Here is a 16921-nt window from a genome sequence, read left to right as displayed (position 1 = left end):
GACTGGGATCGGTAGCTCCGTGCACTCCGGAGTCGATCCTTTTGCAGGAGCCGCCCTCCCTGGAACGTGAGTTCTTTTCTCTTCCTTTCTTTCTCCCCCCACCACTTCCTTAACTTACGCCGGTTTCGTCCGGCCCGCCGGTTTCGTCCGCCCGCCGGTTTCGTCCGGCTTTCTCGTAACTTGCGCCGGTTTCGTCCGGTCCGCCAGTTTCGTCCGGCTCCCCGGTTTCGCCCGGGTTTCTCGTTTTCCCTAGCTAGCCAGCGTCTTGCCGGCGTAGTCCGGCGGTGGGGGTTGCTCTAAAAGTCCTTTCTCTCGTGTTTTCCAGGGTTGGTGGTTTGAGCTTTTTACCATCTCATTATGGGTGCTCATTTTACCAAAGCTCAAAAAAGACACTTTAACTTTGTTTCTGTTATCCTTTCTCAGGGGGGTTTTGAAAAAATAGAAAAAAAAGAAGTTCAAAAACTAGTCATTTGGCTGTCTACTCAGTTCCCAGAGCTTTCCCCTGAACAAATTCACGATTGGCATTTTTGGGGACAAGTTTGTACTAAATTAGGGGAATTAACTCGAGCAGGAAATTCTTCGCTTTCGCAGACTGCTTTCTGGGCTTCCCAAATTAGGAAAGTTCTAAAGTCCCAGAAGAAACTGAGGGGGCAGCCGTCTGACTTCAGTTTTGTTCCCAGTTCACCTTGTTCCTTTTGTTCTAATCCTTCCCCCTCCCCCGCTTCCCCCAAGCGCGGAATCCTGAAAGCAGCAGCCCGCGACAGCACCGCGCGGAGCTCAGGTCACCGCCCCGGCTCCTTTCGGGAATCCCGTTCCCCCCGCCCGGGAAGTTCTGGCCAAACTTCCCGGGGCTCTCCCTGTCCCCCCTCTCTCCCAGTTAAGACTGCTCCCAGTCGTAAAGGTTCAGTTCGTCTCAATATTCCCCCCCCCCCCGCCCCCTTCCCCGCCAGCTACCCCACTCTTCCAGAATAGCTCACAAGGAGCCCGAAATGGCGGACACCGCGTGGCGCTTCCCGCCGACATTCCTTCTTCTTCCCAAAACACACTTCTTTCTCGCCACGACTCTTTCCCTTATCCGGTTTCCCCTCCCACTGCTCCTCCTTCCGCCCCTCCCCTCCCTCCTCCCGATTCTACATCCCGTGGCACTCCCACTCCGGCATCAGCGCCTCCCCCATGCCACGTCTCCCAGGCGGGGACAAAGTCGTCAGCCGTCTCCGCCCCCAGTCTTATCTCTCCCCCTCCCTCTTCCCCTCTCAGCTCCGGTTCCCACGCTCCGTCCGGAGCCGCGGGGGGGGGGAGCTGAGGGCCGGATCCTGGATCCTCTCGGCGGCCCCGGTCACTTACCATCCTGGGGCGGGGGGGAGAACCCAGCCACATTGGACTCCATTCCCACATCATTCGATAAAGGAGCTGTGCAAAGCTCAAAAAGATTTCTCCCGGGAGAGTGAATATTTCCGGGGAATTCTAAGAGCTACACTCTCTGAAACAGTGGTCACCCCTGCAGATTTAAGACGGCTGTTCTCCTGCCTTTTAAACCCCACAGAATTCCTTGTTTGGGAAAAGCACTGGCGAAGAGAAATTAGTAACATCTTACCCTCGCTGTGGGAAAACCAAGCCACAGCCTCAGATCTGCAGGGGGGTGTGTTAACAACCGACCACTTGTGTGGGACAGGGGCATGGGAGGATGGGCAAACCCAAGCGTGGTATGTCCCAGTGGAGGCTTTAAGGGAGGGAGCCAAAGCAGCCGAGCGGGCTTTCCTCACCTTACGGTCTCTTGCTACCCCCTTAACATCATATGTAAAAATCAGGCAAGAACCTAATGAGCCCTTTTTAAGCTTTGTTGAGCGCCTCCGCAGGGCGGTCGAGACGCAGGTCCATGATGAGTCAACTAAGAGGGGAATCCTCACTGAGGTGGCAGCGACGAATGCAAATCCAGCTTGCAAGGCCGCCATCCTCAGTCTGCCGTTAGATCCTCCCCCCACGCTGGATCAGATGCTAGACGTCTGCGACCGCAAAGTCGCCATTATTGCGGAGGAGCTGGACAAGCAGCCCAGGGCTCCGGCTCGAAGGGTAGCTGCCACCGACCTGGAGGAAGTCACCACAGCTGCTGCTGCTGCCCCGTCCCGACAGCCCAACACGCCAAAGCTGCAACCCCGGACGGATGCACCGTGCCATCTGTGCAACCAGTCTGGGCATTGGATGCCGGACTGTCCCCTGAGGCGGGAGTTTTACGAATTTAAAAAGAAACATCGGCCTCAGGGGACCCCACAACACCAACCAAAAAACTAAATTGCAAGCGCGCCTCCTCCCCACGCCACGATAAAAATAGGGCGGGTGCCACCATTTCATCACGCGGGGAAAAGGGAAGGGAGGGAGACCTCCAGCAGGACCTGCCTGTTGCCACAGACTCTAAAACTTTACCAGACTTAACTTCTCACGAATCTATTTCTGATCTTTTTCAGGAGGTGCCTCGGCCAGTCCTAACAACCACCTCCAGGACGGTCCCCTTTCGGTTGCAGTTGGCGGAGCCACTCCATCTTATTGACTCAAATATCCAACTCGTCTCCGTCAGCCCGGAGTGCCCAGGTACCTGGCATCAGACCAAGGGTAGGTTCGTCACGGTTGGAGATTCCAAATCAACACCACAAGACATTCACATCATCCCGGGTCTCATATCATCAGACCCGGAAGAATTCGCAATAGCCATGTATTGTGCCTGCCCTCCCACCTTTCTGCCTTGGGGGCAAATTGTAGCGCAAGCCATTCCTATCCCTGAGGAGCTCTGGAACTCCGAGCCACCCAAAACATCCACATCCTCACACCTCCCATCGGTGGCTTGGGCTCAGGCCCTAGGCAAAGAAAAACCAAGAATCACCTGCAGCCTACAGAAAGGTGGAGACCAGAAGCTCGTTCACGGGCTTCTGGACACTGGAGCAGATGTCACAGTCATTCCCTCACGGGATTGGCCGTCACATTGGGAGTTGCAGGACGCAGCAGAACGGATCCGAGGTGTAGGAGGGATCCAATTGGCGAAACAATCTAAGAGCATTGTGCAAATTATGGGGCCGGATGGACAATTAGCGTCTGTACGTCCATTCGTTTTAGATTACACGGAGCCCCTGTGGGGAAGGGACCTGCTCACCCAGTGGGGAGCCCGAATTGACCTACCCGCAGCTCCCCAGGTTTTTGGGGCAGCGGTCACTGAGGAGCGCCCTACCCAGAAACTGAATTGGCTGACTGACACACCAGTCTGGGTAGAACAGTGGCCGCTTTCAAAACAGAAATTAAAGGCGCTCGAGGAGCTCGTAGAAGAGCAGCTGCAGCGAGGTCACCTGGTGGAGACCACGTCTCCGTGGAACTCCCCAGTGTTTGTCATAAAGAAACCTAATAAAGAGAAGTGGAGGCTCCTTTACGACCTTCAACAAATTAACAACGTCATCGAAGACATGGGTCCCCTCCAACCTGGGATGCCCTCCCCAACAATGCTCCCCCAAAATTGGAATTTAGCTGTAATTGACATAAAAGACTGCTTTTTCCAAATTCCACTACACCCCGACGATGCTCCGCGTTTTGCTTTCTCGGTTCCTACCATCAACCGAGAGGCCCCTAGGAGGCGCTACCACTGGACAGTTTTACCCCAAGGCATGAAGAACAGTCCAGTAATTTGCCAGTGGTATGTCTCTTCCTTGCTCTCATCAGTCAGGGCAAAGGCAACCAACGCTACAATTTTCCATTACATGGATGACATTCTCATCTGTGCTCCAACTGATGACGAACTTGCTCACAGTCTTGACCTAACAATCAGTGCATTGGTTGCTGCAGGGTTCGAGTTGCAGCAGGACAAAATTCAAAGAATGCCACCCTGGAAGTATCTAGGTCTTACAATTAGCAAAACAACTATCACACCACAAAAAATTACAATTCGAAATTCCATTCGAACACTTTCTGATGCCCAGCAGCTGTGTGGGTCTCTGAATTGGGTAAGGCCTTGGCTAGGCATTCCCACCGAAGACCTGGCCCCCCTTTTCAATTTATTGAAAGGGGGAGAGGAGCTTAGTTCTCCTAGGTCGCTCACCCAAGAGGCGCAAGCTGCGTTGGAAAAGATCCAAAAGTCCATCTCAGAGAGACAAGCCCATCGTTACCAGCCGGGTCTGCCCTTCAAATTCATTGTTCTTGGGAAATTGCCACACCTCCATGGAATGATCTTCCAGTGGGAGGACATCAAGAACACCAAAAAAGATCAAGGGGCTAGGGACCCTCTCTTGATTATAGAGTGGGTGTTCCTTAGTCACCAAAGGTCCAAAAGAATGACGAGGCCACAGGAGCTGGTGGCGGAACTGATCCGTAAGGCTCGCCTTCGGATCAGGGAGTTGGTAGGTGTGGATTTCACATGTATTCACATACCACTCAAATTAGATTCGGCCCACTTTACAAAAGCTATGTTGGAACACCTTCTCCAAGAGAATGAGGCCCTGCAGTTCGCTCTGGACAGCTACACTGGTCAGATTTCTATTCATCGGCCGGCTCACAAAATTTTTAATTCGGAAGTCCAGTTTAAATTATCTCTTCAGCAGATTCAGAGTAGGACTCCTCTGAAGGCTCTGACTGTTTTCACTGACGCATCCGGCGCCTCCCACAAGTCAGTTATGACTTGGCGGGATCCGCAGACTCAGCAGTGGGAAGCTGACATCAAGGAGGTGGAAGGATCACCTCAAGTAGCTGAGTTGGATGCTGTTGTCAGGGCTTTCGAGAAGTTCCCTGGACCATTCAATCTGGTCACCGATTCCGCTTATGTAGCGGGCGTAGTTGCCCGTTCAGAACAAGCGATTCTGCAGGAAGTGTCCAACGTAGCCCTCTATCAATTGCTCACCAAACTAGTAAATTTAGTCTCTCACCAAGAGCAACCATTTTATGTGATGCATGTGCGGTCCCACACTAACCTGCCAGGGTTCATCGCCGGGAGGAACAGGAGAGCGGATGCCCTCGCTGCCCCTGTGCAGGTGGCCCCGCTCCCAGACGTGTTCCGCCAGGCTAAGATCAGCCACCAGCTCTATCATCAGAATGCGCCGGGTCTGGTCAGGCAGTTCCAACTTAGCCGTGACCAGGCCAAGGCCATTGTGGCCACCTGCCCCCACTGTCAGTCCTTTCAGCTCCCGTCAATCAACGCAGGGGCTAACCCCCGAGGATTGGCGAGTTGCGAGGTGTGGCAATCCGATGTTACACACGTCCCTGAGTTTGGTAAACTGAAATTCGTTCACGTATCAGTAGATACCTTTTCCGGCGCAGTTTTTGCCTCCGCCCACGCAGGGGAGAAGGCAAATGACACCAAGAAACACCTTCTTTTAGCCTTCTCCACGCTGGGCATTCCAAAAATATTAAAAACTGACAACGGCCCAGCATATAAGTCCAGGGAACTGCGCAACTTCCTGCAGCAATGGGGAATAGAACATAAGACCGGCATCCCCTATTCCCCAACAGGTCAAGCTGTAGTGGAGCGGACCCATCAGAGCCTCAAAAGGGTCCTTCAACAACAACGTGAGGCAATGAAGATGGAGTCCCCCCAGGTCCGCCTTGCCAAGGCCCTTTTCACAATCAATTTCTTAAACTGCTCTTTTGAGAATCTAAATCCACCAATTGTTCGGCACTTCGGGCAACACCAACAACTGCAGCCGAAAGAAAAGCCTCCAGTTCTCGTAAAGGACCCCGAGACCTGGAGGACGGAGGGACCTTTTGACCTTGTCACGTGGGGGAGAGGTTACGCTTGCGTTTCCACTCCCTCGGGTCCAAAATGGGTCCCTTCAAAATGGGTCAAGCCATACACCGCCTCCAGTAAAGTTCCAACTAAGAAAGTGGCACAGGTCGAAGAGGCCTGCTGGAGGAGAAAAAAGAGGACTTCTGAAGGAGGTTTAGACCTCCCGGAGCAGAACCATTCCTGATGTTTTGCCTTTATGACTTTTTGTCTTGTTCTTTTCAGAAAGCCCGAGAAAGCCCATCCCCATGACACACATCGAGCTGATCATTCTCTGGAACCTTTTTGCCATCGCGAGCCCATGGATTGTCCCTCAACCTAAGCAAAACGTTTGGAAGATGCTCGCTGGCGCTCTCGGCAGAGATCATTTGTGCCTCACTGCCACCTCGGCAGCAGACCCCTTGTCGACCTGCCTTGTGGGGATCCCACTTCCTCCAAAGGAGTTTCCCGAGCCCCTTTACTCCCTCCTTAAACCCCTTTCCCAAAATAAAGTTTTCCGTCCCTCTAGTCCCAATCCCAATTTAATCTGGAGGAGGCTAATGTCCAAATTGAACATATCTAAATCTGACCCCACCGAATTTAAATTGCTCGGCTCCGCATCAGCAAATTTGTGTGTTCAATTTTTCCCTTTCCATGACCGCGACGAAAAATCTTTTACACCGAACATAGAACCAAATCAAAACTACGCGGCAGGAAATTGGTGTTCTGTTACCTCCCATATTACCATCGCCCTCTCCTTTGAAGATAAACCCAGATCCCTTCCCAACGGTATATTTTTCATTTGCGGAGACCGAGCATGGGCAGGCATCCCCCCTCGCCTTCTAGGAGGCCCGTGTACATTTGGACGGCTGACGTTGTTTGCTCCCAACAATTCCCAAATTAAAGATTGGAAACAGAAAATTGTCGCACACAATTCGGCCCGTGTAGCAAGAGATCTTAAAGATTTAAATGAACAGTGCGACTCCAATATTGTTCATTGGTCAAAGCCAGAAGGTGTCGCATGGACAGTGTTTCTCCCGTGGGTGTCTATTGCGAAGTCTCTAGGTGAATTAGCCCACCTAGAGTGTTGGGTAGCCAAACAAGCCAATTTTACCTCAGCCGCTCTAAGTAACCTCCTAGCAGACGAAGAAATAACAAGGCAGGCGACTCTCCAAAACCGGGCAGCAATAGATTTCCTATTGCTGCTCCATGATCACCGGTGTGAAGAGTTCGAAGGGCTCTGCTGCCTCAATTTATCATCCAAAGCCGGGGACGCCAGAAGATCTATTGACCAAATGAAGGGAATGATCAGCGACATTAAGGAGAAAACATCAGACTGGCTGGGAGACATCTTTACGGGATGGGGTCTCTCGGGCTGGGTAGTCTCCATTTTGAAAACTGTTGTTTTAGTCCTTTTCATTTTACTGGTCATTTCAATTGCAATTTCTGTCGTTTGGAGAATTCTTAGAGGGCTTATCGTTAAGTTGATGTCTGCTGTGGAAGTGAATCGAGTGGTAGTCGAAGAACAGGTTATGGACAGAAGTCAAGAAGAAGAAGGCTCCGAAGAAGACGAGCAGTTAAAAAACAACCCCTGGTCAGATGAATCCTCAGAAGATGGTTTTTAGGCTACCCCACTCCTCCTTTTTTTAAACAAAGAAGGGGGAGATGTTGGGGTGCATTAGTTTTAAGTTGGTTTATTCCTGTGCCCCCCATTCCTGTTTATGGTTTTGCCCGGGCTCTCTCTCTCTCCCTCTTCTTGATTGTCCCGTCAGTTACACTTTTATCTCTCCTAAATCCCTCCCCGACTGTCTGTCTGTTATTCAGGGTCCTTGCCCACTCATCCAGAACATTCTGTCTTGGACATTGAATGATTGGACTAGAGGTCAGGGTTCAACCCCTAATTTATTTACACTGGACATCCGAGCTGTTTGTTACGCGTTATTCCCTCCTCTCAAAAATTTAGATTGGTCGCTGTGTTCTAGTTATAAGACCTTGCCGGGTAAGCTTTTTTGTCCGCGCCAGACGCACTTTCAATAAAACACCTCCTTTTTCCCTGTCAACGCGGTCCAAGCCTTTTCTCCTGCGGGACGCAGCCCAGCTTCTCTCCTCATGGCTCTGGGGGTTTCTCGCCCTTCTGAAGGCATTCCGCCTTAAATACTCTCCCTAGGAGGTCTCCTAGCGGGAGAGTGCCCTTCCCCCCTCACTGCTGCCGGCAGTGCTGGCCGGAGCAGCCGGGCGAGTCAGAGAATCAGAGGTCAGCAGTAGCCGCTACACCTTTGGAAGAGAGGGGCTTGCTTCTCAAGCAAAGTGATTCCCCAGGAGCCCCCCCAGTGATGTAGGTGCAGCTGTCTGCCTCTGCTTCCCTGCTCTCCTTTCTGTCCCTGAGGCCCCTTGCACTTGGCAGTGGGGCGTGGGAAGGGAGAAGGCTGTCAAGAGCAGCTTTGGCACCTGCCTGGGCCTGCGGAGACCAAACCAAGCACCTGTGGTAGGGTGTGTTCCCCCCTTTGAGCACAGGACAGAGGCGGATCACCTCTGCCAGCAAGAACCCCAAATGTCTCTCAGAGAGCTGTGAATTCCAAGGCCTTTATTAATGCCATCTTCCCTATCTGGTGTGTTTTAGCTCTTGGCAAGATGCGTTTGCTTCTTGCTTGCTGGAAGCCGCTCTGCTGCAGGGCCACACCGAGTTGGGCTGTGCGGGCCGGGCACAGACATGGAGAGGCCTTCCCTGAGCACTTGGCCGGCCTTGGTGTGTCCAGGGCTGTGTTAGACACTCGGGGCAAGGGATTCCTTCCAAGCAGGGGCGCCTTGCCTGGGGAGGGGGTGGCCCCGGGGCACGTGGCAGCGTCAGCAAGGGCCCCTTGTGACACGGTGCAGCAGGGTCACCGTGCGGCGCAGTGGAACAGGGTGTGGCAGCAGCCCTTTGTGACACGCGCTGACATAGGTGCTGGCAGTGTCACGGCCACGCCAGAGTGCTCGGTGCACGCGACGGGACAGGACGTGACAGAGTAGTGCTGTGTGGATCCGCCGCACAGCCAGCTCGTTCATTGCCCACCCGGAGCTTTCCCGACGCGCTACTCCTGCGGCTGGCCTCACGGCCAGACCTAAGGACTCGTTGACTCGGAGTCTTTCCGAGGCATCTCCCATCCCTGCGGCCGGTGCCCCTGTGGCCAGGCCGTGGGAGTTGGTGAACTCCATCCTTCACGAGGAGTCTCCTGTCAGTGTGGCAGGAGCCCTCGAGAACACAGGGCAGGACTTGCTGTCCTGTCATCCTCCTGAGGCCTCCCTGTCGCAGGTGCCTGCAAGGCACGACTGCGGCACCGCTGACTCCGACCTTTGCCGAGGCATCTGTCCCTCGAGGTCGGGCAGCGGGATGGCGAGCAAAGTGCTCAGCCTATTCCGGAGCCTTCGGGGGAAGAAAAAGAACGGCCCTGCAGCTGCCCCAGTGCAGCAGCCTGCAGAGCCGGAGCAGTTGCAGCCGCTGCAGGACGGTGAGTGGTGCAGCTGGGCCACAGGCCTGGTGCCTGCAGCCAGCCTAGGCCCCATCCCGCCCCATCCCATCCCATCCCATCCCATCCCATCCCATCCCATCCCATCCCATCCCATCCCATCCCATCCCATCCCATCCCATCCCATCCCATCCCATCCCATCCCATCCCATCCCATCCCATCCCATCCCATCCCTATGGACATGCCCACGGACAGGATGGGACAGGGGCAGGGACTGCCCCCCCGATGGCAGTCGTGCTCCATCCCTCGGGCACGCAGGGGGCTGTCCCTGCCTGGGGAGCGCAGGGCTGGCCTGTGTTCTCCGGCCTCTCCCACAGCCCCTCAGCTCTGGCTGCTCTCCCTCTTTGCCAGATGCAGCCAAGGACGCCACTCAAGAGCAGGAGCCCACCCGCGGCTGCTTCCGTAGAGCGGCGCAGGTACCTGCGGCCATCCCCACCTGGGCCGGGCCTGCTGGCCCTGCTCGGCCCAGCCCCGTCCTTGCAGCAGACCATGCAACGTCCCTCTCTTCCCGCCCTTCCTTCTGCTGCAGGCACTGCGGAGGTTCCTGCGCCTTCGGCGTAGAAAGAACAGGGCCACCGTGACCGGAGGCACGGCCCAGCCCGACTCCGTGCCCAGCGAGCTGCGGGCAGAGCCTGCTGCCAGCACTGCGCCCGCTGAGCTGGCTGCAAGCTGTGAGCGGGCAGCGGCCGAGGGCCGGGCGGAGGCTGACATGGCCCTGACGGAGGGGATGGCCACCTCAAACACCCACAATCAGGCCATCCCGGAGGCGGACGCTGTGACTGCCCTGACTGTGAGTCCTGCACCCAGTCTGGGGTTTTGCCAGAAGGGTGTTTCTTCACCGCAGCAGGCAATCAGCCTGGGGCCGGGGCTGAAGGCCTCCCAGGATCACGTGGCCCCTCAAGCCATGTCTGCTGGTCCAGCTCAGCCTTTGGGGCCATCACAGTGGGGTGGGAAGGCAAGCACTTCCTGGGCGAAGCTGGGCAAGTTGCTGCCTTGGATAGCACACCAAGTCTCCCTCATGCCGTTCCCTCCAGGTGCTAGCCACGGTCAGGGCCATCCTGGAGAGACTGGCGTCCTGCGACTCAGTGGACGCCGGGCTGCAAATGGCCATCGTGAGCCTGACCGAAGAACATCCCGCTCACGTGGTCATGAGCCTCCTGCACTGCGCCCCACTGTGTGACAGGTACGGGGCACCACTGCCTCAAGAGCTCGGTGCTCACCGGCCCGTAGGGCCCCTCGGGCACCTCTGTTTCCCAAGCCTGCTGCCATGCTCCCTCCCGGCCCCTCAGGGCACCGGGGCTCTGTCACCCGGCCCCACGCAGCTGCACGGGGCAGGGTGCTGACACACAGCTCTGGTCCCACAGAGCTGCCACACTGATGTGGAGGGCCATGGCCACCTCAGAAGTCGCCATGGAGGAGGTCCTTCCGGCGCTGCTCTCCGTGCTAGAGCAGCAGCCACCGCACGGCAGGATCTTCTGCAGCGGGAATGAGGCCGCCTTTGCCCTGGCTGTGAGTTTCTGGAGCTGGCCTTTGCTCGCCCTCCAGGTCACCTCTCCAGCAGCTCTCCATGCTCTCCCCACGCTGCAGCTCCCGGCCTGGGCTGAAAGCTGGGCTCAGGGCAGGCTCAGGGGCAGCAGGCCGGGTGCCCGCCCTGCGTCTTCCCTCGGGCCCGGCCTCATGGGCACCTCGGCACTGAGCGCTGCCTCGGGGTGCTTTGTCTCTTGCAGGCAACTCTGGTGCTGCGGAGGATTGTCCCCACGTCTGAGTGGCACTACGGGATGCACATTTATTCTCCCCAGCTGCTCGTGGATCTGCTCTTGCAAATGTTTTCTACCACAGAGCAGATGCCAGAGGACGTTGAGACCCGCAGCTTCTGGAGAGTGTGCCGGGAGGAACACGGCCTTCCCAGCGACCCCAAAAGGTCCCAGTCGCCCTGTCCTTCCCATGCCCCCTGTGGCGAGGGCCAGTGCTCCCAGCGTGACCCGGCCTTTGCTCGGCACACAGGTTTGCAGCGCACACCATGAAGGCTCTGCTCTCCCGACTGGGCTTCGACAAGAAGCTGGTGGCTCTGGAGCACACACAGGTCTGGGACGCCCTGCTCTGTGCCAACACCCAGCACGAGGCAGCGGGCCTGCTGGCCAGGTGAGACCCCCTTCTCCCCTCCACCACCGCCAGCATTTGTGCCCCGTGCCCGGAGTGCCCCACACAGTCCCCGCGGCCGTAAGCGAGAGGGCCTTGCCACCGAGGCACGGCCGAGCAGACTGCACAAGCCTGGCACAGGAGGATGCCCAGGAGCAGCCGCTTCCCAAGGGGCCCGTGTCCCCTTGCAGAGTGCTGGGGAATGATCAGACCTCTGTCAGTCACTCCTGGGAGAGGTTTGCCCGCCGGCTCAGGGCCTTGGTGCCTTTTTCCCCTGCCAGGGAGATGCGCCGTGGCTTGAGCCCCCTGTGTCCCCACATGGCCTCGCACCTGCTCAGCCTGCTCATCCGCAAGCAGCCACGCCGGGATCTGCCTGCTCTGGCGTTCTTTGTGGAGGTGAGCCTGACGGCCAGCGCTGCCTGCCTGAGCTGCCTCCCAGCTGTCGGGCCTCTGCTAGCCGCAGCCGCCTGGCACGCTGCCCGCGCCTGCTGCCGCTGCTGCAGGGGCCCGGCCCTGTGCGGCTCCGGGCTCCTGCCGGCCGGCTCCCCCGTCACTGCCCTGTGCCTTTCAGCTCCTGGACTGTCTGGACTTGAGCCGACACGGTCCCAGTGCCCTCTGGCTCCTATCCAGGCACCTGCCCAGCCAGTGCAGGGACAGGCTGCACCTGCAGCTCAGAGGCCTCGTGCTGCTCAGCAAGGAGCCCTCGCTGGTGAGAAGGGGGCAGTGGCTGAAGCCGCGCTGGCAGCGTGGGGCGGGGGAACACACACCTTTGGCCTTGGCTGGCCTCTGCCAGCAGAGGCAGCTGCTCCCAGCTCTCCTGCCTCCCGCTTCAGCTGCCCCAGTGCCCCGAGCAGCTGCTGCTGCTGCAGCCGTTCACGGCTTCACAGCACAGCCCCGTCTTGCACACAGGGCAGAGGAATATGCGGCCTCTATCAACACCTGCTGGAGCAGCTGCGTGATCCCAATGCGTAGATGCTCTGGACGAGCCTCTCCGTGCTCACGCACGTGCTGCAGGACAAACACCTCAAGATACCCAGCATCACCGCCCTGAAGCTAGCTGAGCCCCTGCTGCCACACTTTGACAACGTAAGGCTCTGTGCCCCCTGCCCAGGGCACTGGCCCCTGCCTGCAAACTCTGTGCTCTCTGCAGTTTTCGGCCGTTGCCCCAGTGGGCCTGGAGCATTTGGTGCTTAGGACTTTTCCTTTCCTTCCAGGACAAAAGCCAGCTGCAGCTGCTCTCCATTCAGCTCTTCAGCCAGGTGATGGAGCTGGGAGTGGAAGAGGGGGAAGAGCCTCTCACGAGAATCCTGAGCCAGTGCCTGCTGCCTCTATTCCTGTGCTTGGCACGTGGCCAAGGTGAGGTTCTGTGGGATGCTGCCCCATTCATGGCAGGGGGCTCGGCCCCCTCCTGCCCTGGCGCCTGGCAGGCTCCAGCCTCCCCCTGGCCTTGGCACAGAGACACGGGTCCTGTGCCCTGGGCTCCGGTGCCACCTGCGGCTCTCTGCTGCTCTCCAGGACTCTCACGAAGCCCTGCTTTGTGTGGCACGCTGCCCGAGGAGGACGGACCTGGAGGAGCTGCGGATGAAGTTCGCCCAGAGCCTGGTAAGGACAGCCCGGCAGCCCCAGCCGCAGGCTGGAGAAGCCCCCTGGCCCCAGTGCTCAGCGTGGGGGGCTGGCAGCTGTGCCCCTGCCAAGCCATACCCGGGGCCGCCAGCCTGCGCCCCGCACACCACTCCCTGCCCTGGGCCGTGCGGGCCGGCTCGGCCGGTACCGGGCTCGGGCAGCGCCCGGCCAAGGGGCAGAGCCCGCGCCGGGCCTTCCCTGCCAGCACTCCCCGCAGCTGTTGCAGGACCTGAGCCCAGCGGCCGAGCACCTGCGTTGCGCCCTGCCGCGCCTGCAGAGCCCGCAGAGCCCCCTGCGAGAGATGGCCGTCAGCATCATGGGTGAGCCACGAGCCCGGCGTCCCTCCCCGCCTCCTGGCCCGGCTGCTGCCCCGGCAGCCGGAGCCGAGCCCTCCCCGGGGCGGCAGCGTGCGGCAGGGGCCCGGCCTGAGCCCTGCCCGGGGAGGAGGGCGTGCGGCCCCGGGGCTGGCAGCGCCCGTGTCGGGCAGCTTTGCCGCCTGGGGCCGCCACCTGTGCCTCTGTCTTGCCAGGGGTGGCCGGAGCGCTCATGACGGGGCAGAAGGAGGAGCTCCAGGTCCTCGCTGAGGGTGAGTGAGGGCACCCGCGGGCCAGCGGGGACCGCCGGGGGCAGCTGCACATGCCGGCCCCGCAGCTACAGTCCGTGCCCGGGCTGCCCAGGGCTCTGCTCCCTGTGCGGACCAGGGCCGGCGGGGGCAGAGCCCGGAGAGCTTTCAGGGGCACGTGGGGGATCCGTGGCCAGCACCTTCTGGCCCAAGCCCGTGTCTGCCGCTCCCTCCTGGCCATGGCAACAGCCCGCTGGGATGGCCCTGGCAGGAGGCTTTCCTTGCATTCCCTCAATCTGGCCTCTGGCCATGACTCTGCTCCTCTCTCTTTCAGCTCTTCACGCCCTCAGGGGAGAGCCCATCCTGCACCAGCATAGGGATCCAGCTGACATTCCAGAGCAGATCTTCGCCACTTCCTTTGTCAGCTGGATCGGATGGAGCGGCCTCCTTCAGCCATTTTCAGTTCCCCTTGGAGATGGAACCAGCTGCACGGCAGAAGGAACCAGCTGGAGCTCCAGGCACAGCTCTAGCTGCTCACAGCTGAGCCTGTGGAAAGCTCCAGTAGCTCCTGCCATCCCTCTCCCTGCTGGCATCTCCCTCCCTGCAGCCCTCAGGCCCTGCCCATCCCCGTTTTTTACCTCCCAGCTCACCCCTTCCCTTGGCTTTTGCTTAATAAAGAGTTTGGCTTTTCCACATTACCCGCATCTCCATGGAGCTGAAGCAGCCCAAAACCTGAGCCCGGGGACACGCGGAACCCTGCTGCCCTTCTCTTCCCTGCTGCCTTCTGTGCACGGACAGAGAGGAAGAAGGGCAGCTCAGGCTGCAAAGCTCCCTATCCTGCTGCTCCAGTTGCACAGCGCCGTGGAGTTAACGGTGGTGCTGAGCACGCTGAGGGGGACAGTGACCCTGGGTTTTAGAAGAGCCGGCTTGGGGTGTGCTCTGAAGCCAGCCATGAGGGATTCCATGGCAGGCATCCAGCCAGGGCAAAGGAGCTTGCAATGCTGGAAGTCTTCACAGAAAGCTTCTGAAAGCACAGCAATGCTCCAGCCCTACACAGGGACAGGAAGAGGGCAGAACCAGAGACCAGCGTGGCCTAGCAGTGAGCTCTGGCTGTGCCAAAAAGCAAATGAAGCTGCACCAGCAGCAGCAGCAGCAGCGGAGTGGCAGAGGCTCAGAGGCGCGAGCGTCCCAGTGGCCGCAGCGCTGTCAGGCAGTGCCTGCAGGCTGCGTGTGGTTCCGGCGCCTCTGCTCTCCCCACAAGCCAGGAAGCGCTGCCCCTGCCTCAGAGGCAGTCAGAAAGGCAAGCAAGTGAGCCCAGGGGCAGGGGATCCTTGCCATCTCTCTGGGGCATGGCTGCAAAACAGCTGCTGCTTTGTGTTTGGGGTGCGCCTGTGTTTGGGCTGTGCTGAGCCCAGAGCCGGCCAGCTTGTGCTCTGCTCTGCCAGGAGCGTTCTGGGCAGGCAGGAGAAGTGCTGCGTGTACAGTGGGCAAGGGGCTGACCAGAGCCTCCTGCGGGAACAGGGCTCCGCTCCCTGGCTGGCAACAGCCTGCTTTTGCTGCCCTGAGCGCAGGCAGGAGTTCAGGCACATGAGGAGGCAGCGGGCAGCTCCTGTTTATAGGGGGCCCGGGGCTGCGTGCCAGAAAGGACCCATGGAAACATACTCGGGGGAAGAAAGAGGAGCTGGAGCTGGAGTGCCATGGTTGCAAGGAGCAGAAGGAATTCAGCCTTGCCAGAGTTTCTGAAGTGTGTGTTGGTGCTTCCCGGGAAATGTGCGCATTTGTGGAAATGCCTTTGGAAGAGAGGGGCTTGCTTCTCAAGCAAAGTGATTCCCCAGGAGCCCCCCCAGTGATGTAGGTGCAGCTGTCTGCCTCTGCCTCCCTGCTCTCCTTTCTGTCCCTGAGGCCCCTTGCACTTGGCAGTGGGGCGTGGGAAGGGAGAAGGCTGTCAAGAGCAGCTTTGGCACCTGCCTGGGCCTGCGGAGACCAAGCCAAGCACCTGTGGTAGGGTGTGTTCCCCGCTTTGAGCACAGGACAGAGGCGGATCACCTCTGCCCAGCAAGAACCCCAAATGTCTCTCAGAGAGCTGTGAATTCCAAGGCCTTTATTAATGCCATCTTCCCTATCTGGTGTGTTTTAGCTCTTGGCAAGATGAGTTTGCTTCTTGCTTGCTGGAAGCCGCTCTGCTGCAGGGCCACACCGAGTTGGGCTGTGCGGGCCGGGCACAGACATGGAGAGGCCTTCCCTGAGCACTTGGCCGGCCTTGGTGTGTCCAGGGCTGTGTTAGACACTCGGGGAAAGGGATTCCTTCCAAGCAGGGGCCCCTTGCCTGGGGAGGGGGTGGCCCCGGGGCACGTGGCAGCGTCAGCAAGGGCCCCTTGTGACACGGTGCAGCAGGGTCACCGTGCGGCGCAGTGGAACAGGGTGTGGCAGCAGCCCTTTGTGACACGCGCTGACATAGGTGCTGGCAGCGTCACGGCCACCCCAGAGTGCTCGGTGCACGCGACGGGACAGGACGTGACAGAGTGGTGCTGTGTGGATCCCCCGCACAGCCAGCTCGTTCATTGCCCACCCGAAGCTTTTCCGAAGCGCTACTCCTGCGGCTGGCCTCACGGCCAGACCTCGGGACACGTTGACTCGGAGTCTTTCCGAGGCATCTCCCATCCCTGCGGCCGGTGCCCCTGTGGCCAGGCCGTGGGAGTTGGTGAACTCCATCCTTCACGAGGAGTCTCCTGTCAGTGTGGCAGGAGCCCTCGAGAACACAGGGCAGGACTTGCTGTCCTGTCATCCTCCTGAGGCCTCCCTGTCGCAGGTGCCTGCAAGGCACGACTGCGGCACCGCTGACTCCGACCTTTGCCGAGGCATCTGTCCCTCCAGGTCGGGCAGCGGGATGGCGAGCAAAGTGCTCAGCCTGTTCAGGAGCCTTCGGGGGAAGAAAAAGAACGGCCCTGCAGCTGCCCCAGTGCAGCAGCCTGCAGAGCCGGAGCAGTTGCAGCCGCTGCAGGACGGTGAGTGGCGCAGCTGGGCCACAGGCCTGGTGCCTGCAGCCAGCCTAGGCCCCATCCCGCCCCATCCCATCCCATCCCATCCCATCCCATCCCATCCCATCCCATCCCATCCCATCCCATCCCTATGGACATGCCCACGGACAGGATGGGACAGGGGCAGGGACTGCCCCCCCGATGGCAGTCGTGCTCCGTCCCCCGGGCACGCAGGGGGCTGTCCCTGCCTGGGGAGCGCAGGGCTGGCCTGTGTTCTCCGGCCTCTCCCACAGCCCCTCAGCTCTGGCTGCTCTCCCTCTTTGCCAGATGCAGCCAAGGAGCGGTCTCAAGAGCAGGAGACCACCCGCGGCTGCTTCCGTAGAG

The 16921-nt window shown here is 58.9% G+C and overlaps 1 long non-coding RNA gene across 1 annotated transcript; it reads left to right on the top strand.

Moving 5' to 3' along the window:
• The first annotated feature begins 2158 nt into the window (after nt 1–2158).
• LOC135290922 (uncharacterized) lies at nt 2159–7788 on the top strand. The gene is made up of 2 exons (XR_010353752.1): nt 2159–2586; nt 5975–7788. It is a non-coding gene; the product is annotated as an uncharacterized LOC135290922 (long non-coding RNA).
• The last annotated feature ends 9133 nt before the right edge of the window (nt 7789–16921 follow it).

Source organism: Passer domesticus, chromosome Z (assembly GCF_036417665.1).
Source record: "Passer domesticus isolate bPasDom1 chromosome Z, bPasDom1.hap1, whole genome shotgun sequence".
Classification (NCBI taxonomy): domain Eukaryota; kingdom Metazoa; phylum Chordata; class Aves; order Passeriformes; family Passeridae; genus Passer; species Passer domesticus.
The sequence above is the reverse complement of the archived record's forward strand: the minus strand, read 5'-3'. Positions and strand labels throughout refer to the sequence as shown.